This window comes from Antechinus flavipes, chromosome 3 (assembly GCF_016432865.1).
Source record: "Antechinus flavipes isolate AdamAnt ecotype Samford, QLD, Australia chromosome 3, AdamAnt_v2, whole genome shotgun sequence".
NCBI classification, from domain to species: domain Eukaryota; kingdom Metazoa; phylum Chordata; class Mammalia; order Dasyuromorphia; family Dasyuridae; genus Antechinus; species Antechinus flavipes.
Window position 1 is genome coordinate 333,541,297 of NC_067400.1, and position 12,738 is coordinate 333,554,034.

Here is a 12,738-nt window from a genome sequence, read left to right on the forward strand (position 1 = left end):
CACTTCCACTGGCCAACCACAGGTCCAGCCTAAAATTACCACAAGAAAATAATTTTTGAAAGTCTACCATATGTATTAATCATTCACATTTTAGTATGAATTAAATCAAAAGATCATTTTCCCTTGAAGCAAATAACTAAAAGAAAATGATGAGAAAATGAGAGTTTAAAAGGCCAGTGGGATAACTTTGAAGCATGGATCTCTGCAGGAGAAGGACAAGTCTGGGTAGAAGGAGCTATAACAGATTAAGTTAAGGATGTTGAGAAGCCAAAAGACAACTGGGACAAGAAGGGACAAGAAACAAAAATGGGCATGACTAGGATATGGAAGACAAACTTTGCTGACCTGGAAGTTAAACTAAGTCTCAGTGTATTCCTAGTTGCAAAACAACAGGAATGCAGATCAAAACAATTCTGAAATTTCATCTCATAGACAGAAAGCTGACAAAACTGGTAAAAGCAGGGAATATATAACATTGAAGAGGTTGTTGAAAAACACAAATATACTATAAGGCAGAGTCATGAATTGGGTGGACCAAGTGTTCTGGAAAGCATTTTGGAATGATGCTAAGAAGATGACTATATGTCCATATTTTTGACCTAGCAATACCATTGATAAATACAGATCCAAAATGGTTAGTGATAAAAAATAATAATAATAATGGTCTGATATATTCCAAAGTATTTCTAATAATCTCTTTTGGCAGCAACCAAAAAATAATAGGAAAAATATGTCCATCAGTGGAAGAATGACTAAACATATTGTGGCATGTGAATTGAACGGAATTTCTTAGAGAAATTGTTCTGTAAAGATTAATGGATATAAATACAGAGAAGACTGGGAAGACATAAAATGCTGCAAAATAAAGTAAGCAGAAAATATACATATGACTATAATAATGTAAATGGAAACAATAACAAGACATATAAACTTAGGGTTAAAATTATAATGACCAAGTTTGGCCCCAAAGAAGTGACTTTGCATCCCTTTTCCTTCTTCACAGAAACCTGGACTATGGGTATGAAGTACTATATATAATATAGAACTTGGTTGGTATATAATTTTGCTGAACTTTTTTCTCTCCCTCTTTTGGTGTTTACAAAATAAATGGCTTCTGGGAGGAAAAAGGGAAAAAGACAGATTGAGTTATTTATAAATATATATTATATAAAAAATTTAAATGTCAATAAAAATTTAAAAATAAGAGATTTTTATTTGTAGAGAAGTTAGTGGGAAATGATAGCAAATGCAAAAAAAAAAAATCAATAAAGCACATACAAGGAAATAGAAGTTTAGAAGTTTGGGCAGAGAGTAGTTTTGCTACCGCTACTTTGCTGAATTTAATATAAACTTCTAAGAAACAAATTGTATGTAACAAAAGTTCACAGTTCTTTACAAATCCTTCTTTGTCTTTGTACGTCGAATTATACAAGCTCCTTAAAAAACCCGCAGCAATTTGCTGTTAATTTATCTGAGAAAGTCTTGGAACCTTCGAACTAATTTCATTGTGGGGACTAAGAGTTTCAGGGCAAAAAGAGACAGCTGTTTGGAGGCGACAGATTTTTTTCAAATAGCTGTTTACTCTTTTGTTACTTTCTGGAATATACAGAAGTAGTCAGAAAGTCTTTACTATTTATCTAACAGTGGTGATATGGTGTTGAGCCTACACTTGAGGTGATTATTGTAAGAAAGATTATGGAAGTAAAATGAGTAGAGAGGCAGTAACACTAAAAACATGAGAACAGAGCAAAAGTCTAGAGCATGAGTCTAACTGTGCTTGTCTTCAGGTAATGAAATCACAAAAATAAATGTGTGAATTAGCATTAAATTATAATGGAGTGATTTGGGACATGGAGTGCTAGAGGAGATAGGAAAAGAAATTCCATTTAAAATAACTGCAGATAATATAACATAGTTGGGAGTCTAGCTTTCAGGACAGACTCAGAAACTATATAAACATAATTAAAAAACACTTTCCACACAAATAGACACAAATCTAAGCAATTGGAGAAAATTAATTGCTCATGCCGAGCCAATATAATAAAAATGTCGATTTTACTTAAATTAATTAACTTATTCAGCACCATGCCAATCAAACTACCAAAAATAGTTTATTGGGCTAGAAAAAAACAACAACAAAGTTGATTTGGAAGAAAAAGAGGTCAAGAATATCAAAGGGATCAATTTTTTTAAATGTGAAGGAAGATGGCCTGGCAATACCAGATTTTCAAACTATATTAGAAAGGAGTAATCATCAAAATAATATGGCACTGGTGGCAAATCAGTGGAGTAGACTGCCTTTACAATATATAGTGTAAATGGTGATAATAATCTAAACTTTGACAAATTCAAAGATTCAAATTTTGGGGGCAAGAATTCACTATTGAACGAAAATTGCTGGGAAAACTGGAAAGCAGTTTGGCAGAAACTAGGGATGGACCAACAGCTCACATTGTATCCCAAGATAGGATAAAATGACTTTGACATAAAGGCTAATATCATGAGCAAATAAGGAGGGTCATGGAAAATTTTCCCTTTCAGATCTATGAGTAAAGAAAAAATTTATGACCAAACAAGAGGTAAAAAAGATCATAAGAAGTAAAATACTTTTGATTATATTAAATTTAAAAAGGGGTTTCACAAGAACCAATATAGTCAAGATTAAAAGGAAAGCAGGAACCTAGGGAGAAATGTTTACACCAAGTTTCTCTGATAATGGACTCATTTCTAAAATATATAGAGAATGAGTCAAACAAAGAATAAAAGCCATCCTTCAGTGGATAAATGGTGAAAGAATATGAAGAGGCAGTTTTTGGACTAAGAAATTAAAGTTATCTATAATCATATAAATGTTCTAAATGATTTTTGATTAGAGAAATGCAAGTTAAAACATTCTAAGTTACCTCACAACTATCAGATCGGGGCCATCACCAGTTGTTCTGACCTTTGTCTGGCCACTGGACTCTAAATGACTGGAGGAGAGAGTGAGACATAATTTTGCACAACACTATCTAATACATCATTGGTGGAGTTGTCAATTGATTCAACCATTCTGGAGAGCAATTTGGAACTATGCCCAAAGGGCTATCAAACTGTGTATACCCTTTAATCCAGCAATGTTTCTACTGGGTCTGTATCCCAAAAAGATCATAAGAAAAGGAAAAGGACCCACGTGTGCAAAAAATGTTTGTGGCAGCCCTTTTTATAGTGGCAAGGAACTAGAAACTGAGTGAATCTCCTCCAATTAAAGAACAATCCCAGATCTGATACATCTTCTTGTCCCACTTCACTACACTCCTTTGGACTCCATCATACTCCACTGGGTACCTTCCCTCTCCAGCCTCATCCCCTTCCTTTTGGGCTATCTTTTCCCCATTGAATTGTTAGCTTCCTTAAGGCAAGGACTATCTTTATTTTTTCATATTTGCATCCCCAGTGCTTAGCACAGTGTCTGATACATAGTAAGTACTTAATAAATATTTATTGACTGAATTATGGAATCACACATGCTTGGTTTGAAGTCTGTTCTAAGAGGTTATCACTGGATAACCTTAAAAACTTTATTTGTTGTGATATGGGAGCCACCTGCCAGTGGCTGCTGGAGGTCTAACTCAGACTTGTAGAATGGATCTCTTCATGTCAGAGGATGATGATGATGCAAGGAAACTGAGAAGAAGTTGCATTGTCTGACCTCTGGACGGAGAGGCAGCTGCATTCTCTAACCTCTCTCCTCTTCCCTTTTGCCTCCAATTTATTTCATTCCTAATCCACAAGGAACACCTGCAACAGCAAAGGCTGCTTTGCAACTCCTTCAGATATGATTCACAGCTGTGGAGGCTCTCAGAGAATTGACCTGTCCCTTCATCTAGGCATGGTCTTTAACATTTATGTTTTTAAAACTTTAAAAAATTCATTTGACCTCTGTCAACCTCTATTACTTCATTTGTAAAATAAAGGAGTCAGAGGAAAACAAAACAAGACTATGTGCTGTACAGCTCTAGTGATCAAGGCTGATTTCAAATAAGATAAGAGAAAATGCACTTGCCTTCCTTCTTTGCAGAAGTAAGCAAGTATAAGTTTGAAACTTATGTATAACTTTAGATCTGGGTTATTTTGTTGAATTATTTTTTCTCTTTAAAAAAAAGTCTTTGTAACATGAGATACCTCCATGTTATTTCCTCCTGAGTTCAAATCTCATCTCAAATACTTAGTGTGATCCTCTACATGTCACTTGACCTTGTTTACCTCAGTTCTTTATCTGAAAAATGAGTAGAGAAGAGAATATAAAACCACTCCTGTATCTTTGCCAAGAAAACCACAAATTGGGATAATGAAAATTAGGCATGGCAGAAAAGTGACTAAAAAACATGGAATAATTCTCTGGATAAAGAAGAAAGAAAAAGGATATATTTGAAAATAAAAAATGATACAAAAGCAAAGAAATACAAATATTTTTTTAAATAAAATAAAAACAAGAGAGATTGACTAAGCAGACTAGGGTTTTTAATCTAGGGACCATGGACTTGGTTTTTAAAAATACTTTGGTAATAGTATTCCAATAAAACTGGGTGTTTTTTTGCATAATCATCTTTTAAAATTTATATGTCTTTGAAAACTGTTTTTTTTCCTGAAAAGGGGTCCATAGGCACATAACACAAAAAATTTAGGAATCCCTATTCTAGACCAAATTTCTATGGTCCTCTCCAATGCTAAATCCTATGATTCTATAAACCAACACAGTTCTAGCTCTAAATCACATTAGTGGAACTAAGTGTACCCTCTCTAGAAAAGGAGTTCAGCTTATATTCTTTGTTTTAGTCTATATTCGTATAACTATATTCTTATTCTTATAATATGATAACCTGTGGTCAGGGTTAGCATGGCAGAAGACACAAATTGGAGACTATCTACACCAGGGCTAGCCCTCTATGAATTGGCTTTTCCTTGATTGTATATTATTGATTTTTGTCCTTGTAAAAACAAGATGGGAAAGATGGAACAGTTGGTTAGAGAAAATCTTTTCAGAATCAGAACATCAGAATCAGAACATTTCCCTCAGTGACTTGAGATCCAGAAAATGGATGAGATTGTAGTAAAAATAAAGTGGTTTCCATGAATTCTAATTCTCATGTGCTCAAATACAACAGACCTTTTTCAAGGCCTAGGCAGGTGCCTAATCATGTCGAAAATGCAATTGCCCCTGCATTCTATTTAGGTCTTATTGACAGCCAAGTTCTGCTGAGGTTGCTTGGTTATGTAGGAATTTCCACCCTCTACCTACTGGAATTTGGGAGGTAGGAGATTTCAATCACATGCAAGAGTAGATGCCAATTGTTCATTTTATTGGAAGCAACAAAGGTAGATTTGAGATTCCCTATCCCCTTTGCACAGTTTAAGAAAAGCAATAGAGATTCGAAGTAACTTGAACATAAAAGAAATCTGATTTAAGGAAAAAAGGGAAAAACAGGTATTGCTTTCCTCTCTCAGGGACTGTGTTGCCTTACCTCAGCAGCTCACATTTTCTTAGTGATCCTGTGAGGTAAATGGAGAACTATAAATGTGGAATATTGCAAATAATATCATACTTCTTTATTGTTAAGTGTTATTTTACAGCAAAAAAGAAAAAAGAAGAATTGGGAAGAAAAAAAGGAAGAAGAAGAGAAAGAAGAGGAAAAGGAAGAAGGAGAAGGAGCAGGAGGATATTATTCAGAAACATAGCCATTTTGCATGTAATTCCTTTTATTTTTTTCAATAAGAAGTAATAGGGAAGGAAGGAAGGAAGGAAAAAAGGAAGGAAAGAAGGAAAAAAGGAAGAAGGAAGGAAGGAAGGAAGGAAGGAAGGAAGGAGGGAGTTCCAGATCCAGATTTACTCACAGGAGTTGTTTTTTGTCCTTCATTCTAGAAGAGAACTATGAAATCAGGGAAGTGATGCCATGACATGCAAATGAAATAAGTGGTAATGAGCTTATCCTGGGAGGGACATGCTGTTCCATAGAGATGAAACTAAGCAGAGCAGCAGATGAAAATTTTAAAGTTTTACAACTGGGACCTGAGTCAATGTTTTCTAACTCTAGACCTGTGTTCTTTTCATTATATCACAAGAATTTCTGAATATTTTAATATGGAGTCTTCCGTAAAGAGTGACCTTCTTTGTTGTCTCTCCTAAAGGAGCAATGGTAAGAAAGAGTTCTAGATCAGAGAAATGGTTGAAGGAGAGGAGAGGGGGAGAAAATTCTGGTGAAGAGAGACAGAAAGTGCCTGAAATGGGGGGGGGGGACATACTTGGTTTGTCACCCTATGTAAGTCATGTAGCCCTATTTTGTTCAATTTCCTCATTTGTAAAATGAGATGGAGAAGGGAAATAGTGAACCACCCTATTATCTTGGCCAAGAAAATTCCAAATGGCGTGTGAAGAATCAGATACAACTAATCAACTAAATAATCACAAAATTATTATTATTATTATTTTGGATTAAGAAATACTTCAAGTTTCTCATTCATGATGTGAATGTGTCAGGAAAGATAACACACTAAATTCCCCCCCACTTAAGTGGAGATACCTTAATTTTAGTACACTATAGCATCATGTATTCATTGTTGTAGACCTGGGAGGGTCTCCTATCTCATTCAATCATCTTTTTATATATATAGATGAGGAAACTGAGGACAAGAGAAATAGTAAGTGATATAGGAAGAATTCAAGTTCATATCCTGTGATAACAAGTTCTGAAGTTTTTTTAATTATTTTTTTCCTATCCAATAAAAGCATGCAAGCTGGACACCCAACACAGTAAACAGGAGGAAAGGAGCAAAGTATAATATTCATGGAAGGCAAATTTTAATGATTTCAAGTAAATTGCTTCAGGCTGATCCTGTACCTTTTTGGGGAGCAAAGGGGAAGTGTTTCAGAAACACGTTTGCAAAAACCAACTTACCTTTGTTCCCATTCTTCCTGCTTAAAGGAGAGACTAATGGAAGGACCAGAGAGAGTGTCCCAAGAATGGAGGTAGTTGGGGTAGATGAAAAAGAAGCTCTAAAGAACCTGGGTTCAATTATCATTCTGCTACCTACTACTTTTACATGACCTTGCAAAAGTAATTCTGCCTTAAGTCTCCTTGTTTATAAACTAAAGGTATTAGATATGTGATTTCTATATTTCTTCCAGCTTTCAACTGGATGAAACTATGAGAATGATTCAGAAAGAAATGATGCAATTAAGTGACCAAGTGGATAGAGTGCCAAAGCAGAAATTAGCAAGATTCATCTTCCCTGGTTCAAATTCAGCTTCAGATACTTACTAGTTGTGTGACCTTTAATGCTGTTTGCCTCAGTATATTCATCTGTAAAATGAGGTGGAGAAGGAAACGGCAAGCCACTCTAGTATCTTTGCTAAGAAAACCTCAAATGGGGTCACAGCTGAAATGACAGAACAACAATGAGAAATGAGCTGAATTTTGCCAAGATCCTGCTGAAGGAGTTGCAGAAGACACAGCCCAGGTGGGAGCACCAGACTGGAAAGGAAAACTTTCTCTTTTCTTAGCAGATAGTTTCCCAAGCTACATGTAGACCAACTCTGTCAATGTCAGTCACTTTTAGAATGAGAGCTGAAGGCTGCATTGTCAACTCTTCCTTCAATCCCATAATTGCATGTCGGGGAAGAGACTAACACCTGAGAACAAATTTTGTGTCCCCTTTCTGGGGGGTCTCCTGCCTCCTCTCCTAGGTGAGAATGTCTTTGGGTGCCCTTGACAGCTAATTCTCTTTCATCTCTCTGAAGTGAACAGATAGCTTAAAAGCAACTGGCACAGAGGGTATGTGGGAGTGATGGATGTCTACAGAGAGAGCATTGAAGGAGGCTCTGCTACAAGAACTGAAAAGGGAAAATGCTGACTTTAAAGTCCATCAGAGTTAGGAAGGAGATTCCCAAATTATATAAATGAATGTCTTTCTAACACCTATTTCTTAATTATATATTATGAGACTGGGTCCACTGAGGATTTCCTGTCTTCCTAATCATGTTGTGATTTTTTGTTGTTGTTGAGAAAAATCTTATAGTTTCATCAGTATAAATTCCCAGCATGGAAATTCCTTCCACTGATGCAAGTCAGAAACTCATCTTTTAAAAGCAGCCTGTGGCATTTGGAACTTAAACCTATACAGAAATCCTCAACTAGAATATGTGTCAAAGGCAGGGCTTGGACCTAGGTCTTCCTGATATCTGTGAGGATATCCTCCTCTGAGGAATCCAAAGGAATAAAATTTCTTCTCTTCAGAAGAAACAAGTAGTTTGTTAAGTTGAAGTCATTTGCACAAGTTTGGGGACTTGCCCTTCTTTAAAAGCCTCCTCTCATTACTTACCTATCCAAAGTCTTTAAAGGTCTAATCCTGACTCCTATACTTTCCCAGCTTTTCCCAGATGCTCCCGAGCATCATTAATGTCTGCCTTATTTGGCCTCCTACAGCACTGACATTCCATAATCATTATAAGGGTCAGGCTTCAAGGCCATGTCTCCTAAATCTAAGAGAAAGACTTTCCACTATACTCCAGTGACCCATGTACATTTTAGTGAGCTCTAATCTTAAGTCCAACACTACTGGCCTAAACTACAGAATATCAGATCTGTAAGGGTCCTCAGAAATCATCTAATTTATGGTATACCTAAATAATAATTTCCTAAATAACAATGGCATCAAATTCCTATAGAAACATAGACCAATAAACCATACATATAAAAGGATCCCTGAGGGCCACATAGTAATTCAGTTTTAAAATGCAATATTACATATCTTTTATTGCATTTTTCTTTATTTTGGTAAATATTTCCTAATTATACTTTAATTTGGTTCAAACCTTACTCTGGAGTGTTGCAGATGTCATGGACAAGCTGTGCTTTTGACACTTCTGCAATACAGCATACATATGAAGGGTTTATTCAGCTTTTGCCTGAAGACTTCTAGAAAGGATAAATTCACTCTCAGTGCATTAGCTCTCTTTCACATGACTGCCTTTCAGCTACTTAAAATGGCTATTATGCCCCTACCTAGTCTTACCAGTCCAGTCAAACTAAACTCTTTTTCTCATATACACTTTTCCATTTTCCATCTCTGTGCTTTTGTCATATCTCATGCCTAAAATATATTCAAAGAATCTCCTTTTTTTTTTTCCAAAATGTTACTCAGGCCCTGCCTTGTAAACAAAACAATTCCTGATTCCTCCTCTTCCAATTATTAATATCTTTCTTCTATAACACCTGGGATTATTTTGTATTTATATTATAAATGCTTATTCTTTTCATACATATATACATATGCCTATAGATAGATATTCAAAGAAAAAGAAAGATACATAATAGACAGAGAAACAGTTGGATAGAAAGATCAATAAATATAAAGTCGGATAGAAAGATTGAAATATGGATGGATAGAAATAGATGGATGGAAATATGGATAAATAAGTGGATGGATAGATAGATAGACAAAGCTGGATAGAGAAACAGAGAGAAAGATAGAAAGAGACAGGGAGAGAAAGAGAGATAGCAGAGATTGTTTAATTTTTTAAAATTTGTATCTCTAGAGTCTAATACAGTGCCTAGAAGAGAGTAGATATTTAATAAATGACTGTTGATTAATTAAAATATCCTCAAGCCCTTCACCATTTGAGGTACTTTTTTCTGGACTCTTCTCTAGCTCATCAGTATTCTTCCTAAAATGTGGTACCTGGAATAGAACACAATATTTTATGTGGTCTGATCAGAGCAGAGTATAACAGTAGGACTAATACTTTCCAAATCGTGGGTCCTGTGCTTCTTGAAATGCAGTCAGATATTTTACTTCTCTGGAATTCAGTTTTCTAATCTTAACAGTGACAAGTAGGGATAAGTTCTCCATCTCTTAGTAACTGTTTTCCTCTGAAATTCTATGATTCTACAATTGTAGATGTATGATATACAGTGATTATGAGATTCAATATACTATAAAGTATAAATATGGCCAATAAAAATCCAGCTTCACTACATCATAAATTTGAACAAAAACTAATATGGTAAATGTAATAAACATTAATTAATTTTTCCCACTAAAAAAAAGAACAGCATTTTTAAAAGTAGGGGCTGATCCAATATTTCCCTTCGTCTTAATAGTGAATCATAGACTTTTACAGCTACATCAATCAATCAAACAATAAAACATTTATTGAGGATCTACTATGTGCCAGGCACTGTGCAAAAACATTAGGGATACAAAAAGATGGAACCTTGGGTCTTTCTTCCTCCTCAGTTTTATTCAAAGCAGTAGTTCTTAGTACAATCTCTAAGTAATACAGGAGGAAGCAATAACTTTCTCACCCTTCACTGCCACAAGACCCTCTTGACACTTTGTCTACAGCCATCAGAGCATTTCACACTTCCTTGGAAAGCCGTAAAAGCAATCACCAGGTTATTAGCTTGGACTTTTTAAAAGGAACTTCAAAACATCTCTCACAGAGCTGCCAAGAATTTCAACCTAGCTCTTCAGGCAGTTGGAAAGGGTTGAAAATTAAGAAAAGTGAGGACAGCTGGCAGTACTGTACTCCCCAAAGTGCCTGGGCTGGGCTCCACAGTCATCATTCAATAAATGGTCTAATGGAAAGAACTGAGAGAGAAACTGAGAGCATTCTGCATATATCATGGTACCATAGGATTATAAGATGACTGGGCCCTTGGACATCATTTAATTCAAAACCTTCATTTTATGAATAAAAAAACCTGAAGGTCAGAGATGATCTTCAACATCTCTTACATTTGTCCCTTTTTCTCTATGCATGGCCAGCATTCCATCCACTGAACAGTTTCGCAAATAGCCTCCTGATTGGTCTCTCTGCTTCCCTTGCCAATAAATCCTTCATACAGCTTCAAAATTTTTTGCCCTGGAGCATAGGTCTCAACATATCACCTGCTCAAGAAGCTCTAGAAGCTATATTCTCTCTAGGATAAAATAAAAATTTCCTTTGATATTTAAAGCTTTTCAAAATCTGTCCAGATCCCTAATTCAGATACTCAAGTTACTTCCCTTCCCATGTTCAAGTCTGGCTTATTTATTTACTACTTTCCACCATGGGATATTCCTCCTTCCCTTCCATGTCTTTTCTAGCTTTATGCTTGATCCATTCTCCTTCCTCACTTCTGCCTCCTGAAATCCTTCATTTTTCTTCCAATCTTGTCTCACATGTCACCACAAGGCCTTTCCTGATTCCTTCATTTATTAGAGATCTTCTTTTCCCCAACTATTCTTTATTTCCTTGATATAAACTTTGTTTTTTTCTTCAAGTATTTTATTTTTCCAAATACATGTAAAAAAAGTTTTCAGCTTTCATTTTATAAGGCAAATTTTTCCCCTTCCTCCCTTATGCCTGCTCAAGACAGCAAATAATCTGATATAGGTTAAATACGTATAATTCTTTTAATCATATTTCCATATTAATCATATTGTGCAGGAAAAAGGAAAAATCAGACCAAATGGGGAAAAAACATGAGAAAGAAAAAAAAAGGTGAAAATACTATGCTTCAATCCATATTCAGTCTCTATAGTTCTTTCTCAGGATGCAAATGGCATTTTTCCACTCCCAAATCTATTGAATTGATTTGAATTATCATACTGTTGAGAAGAGCCAAGTCTATCACAATTAATCATCACATAATTTTTCTGTTATCATATACAATGTTCTCTTAGTTCTGCTCATTTCACTCAGCATCAGTTCAAGTGTGCTATTGTCTCCTACCTCATGTTATGGTCAGTGTTCCTCTCTATTCTATCCAAGGAAAGAAAAGGGGGAAGAAGATGAGGAAGGGAAAAGAGATTGGGAAGGATAAGGGGCAAGGAAAGAGAAGATAGAAGGGGAAGAGCAGGGGAAGGAAAAAGGAAAGGAAAAGGAAAAATAAAGGAAATCTCCTTTCTTTCATTTGGAAACTGAAAGATGGAGCACTCAATTCCTTCCTAAGCTTTCTTTTTAGGGGGCAAGAATCTGAATTTTCTAAGTTACTCTCCTCTCCCCATCAGCAGCACTACTTGGTTTGATTCCCCAGAACATCATGCTCCCATGCTGGCTACCCCTGGTGTCCCTTTCCCCCTCCTCCCTTTTAAGCTTCCTTTTATGTTTAACTTTCCCTTTATATTATAAGCTCTTTGAGGTCATGGATTCCCTTTTTTAAAAAAAAATTTGTATTCCTACTTAGCTTTGTGACAGGCACACAGTAGATATTTAATAAGTGTTTAATGAATTGAACACCAGAAACAACAGGACCAAAGTAGAAATGATTAACTTAAAATAGTGTCATAAAAAAGAAAAAAAGTAAATATTCAACAAGTATGGTGGTGAGAACCTCTTCCTTATGTGATTATTTTATTTGATAAGAATAAAAATTATACTTAAAAAGTAAGTTTTCCAGAGTTTAAAAGTCTGTAATATTTTGTCTGATTAGATTGATATTATTTCTCTTCCCCCCCACCAAGTTTTTTAATTGCTGAGTTAGGCATATTTTCCTCTGTTTTAGTGTTTTATTTCTCAATGATTTTTATTTCATTGTTTAAAGAATTTTAGATGGACATTTTTGGTAAACACATATGAGTTAATAATGGTAACCTTGGCTATCTGTTCTTGTTCTGTCTTTTCCAATCCAATCTCTTGCAGTCCTTGAGGGCAAACAACCTCCCCACCCTGAGTACAGAGCTATGTATTTATTAAAGACTAGAGTACAGCAGCCA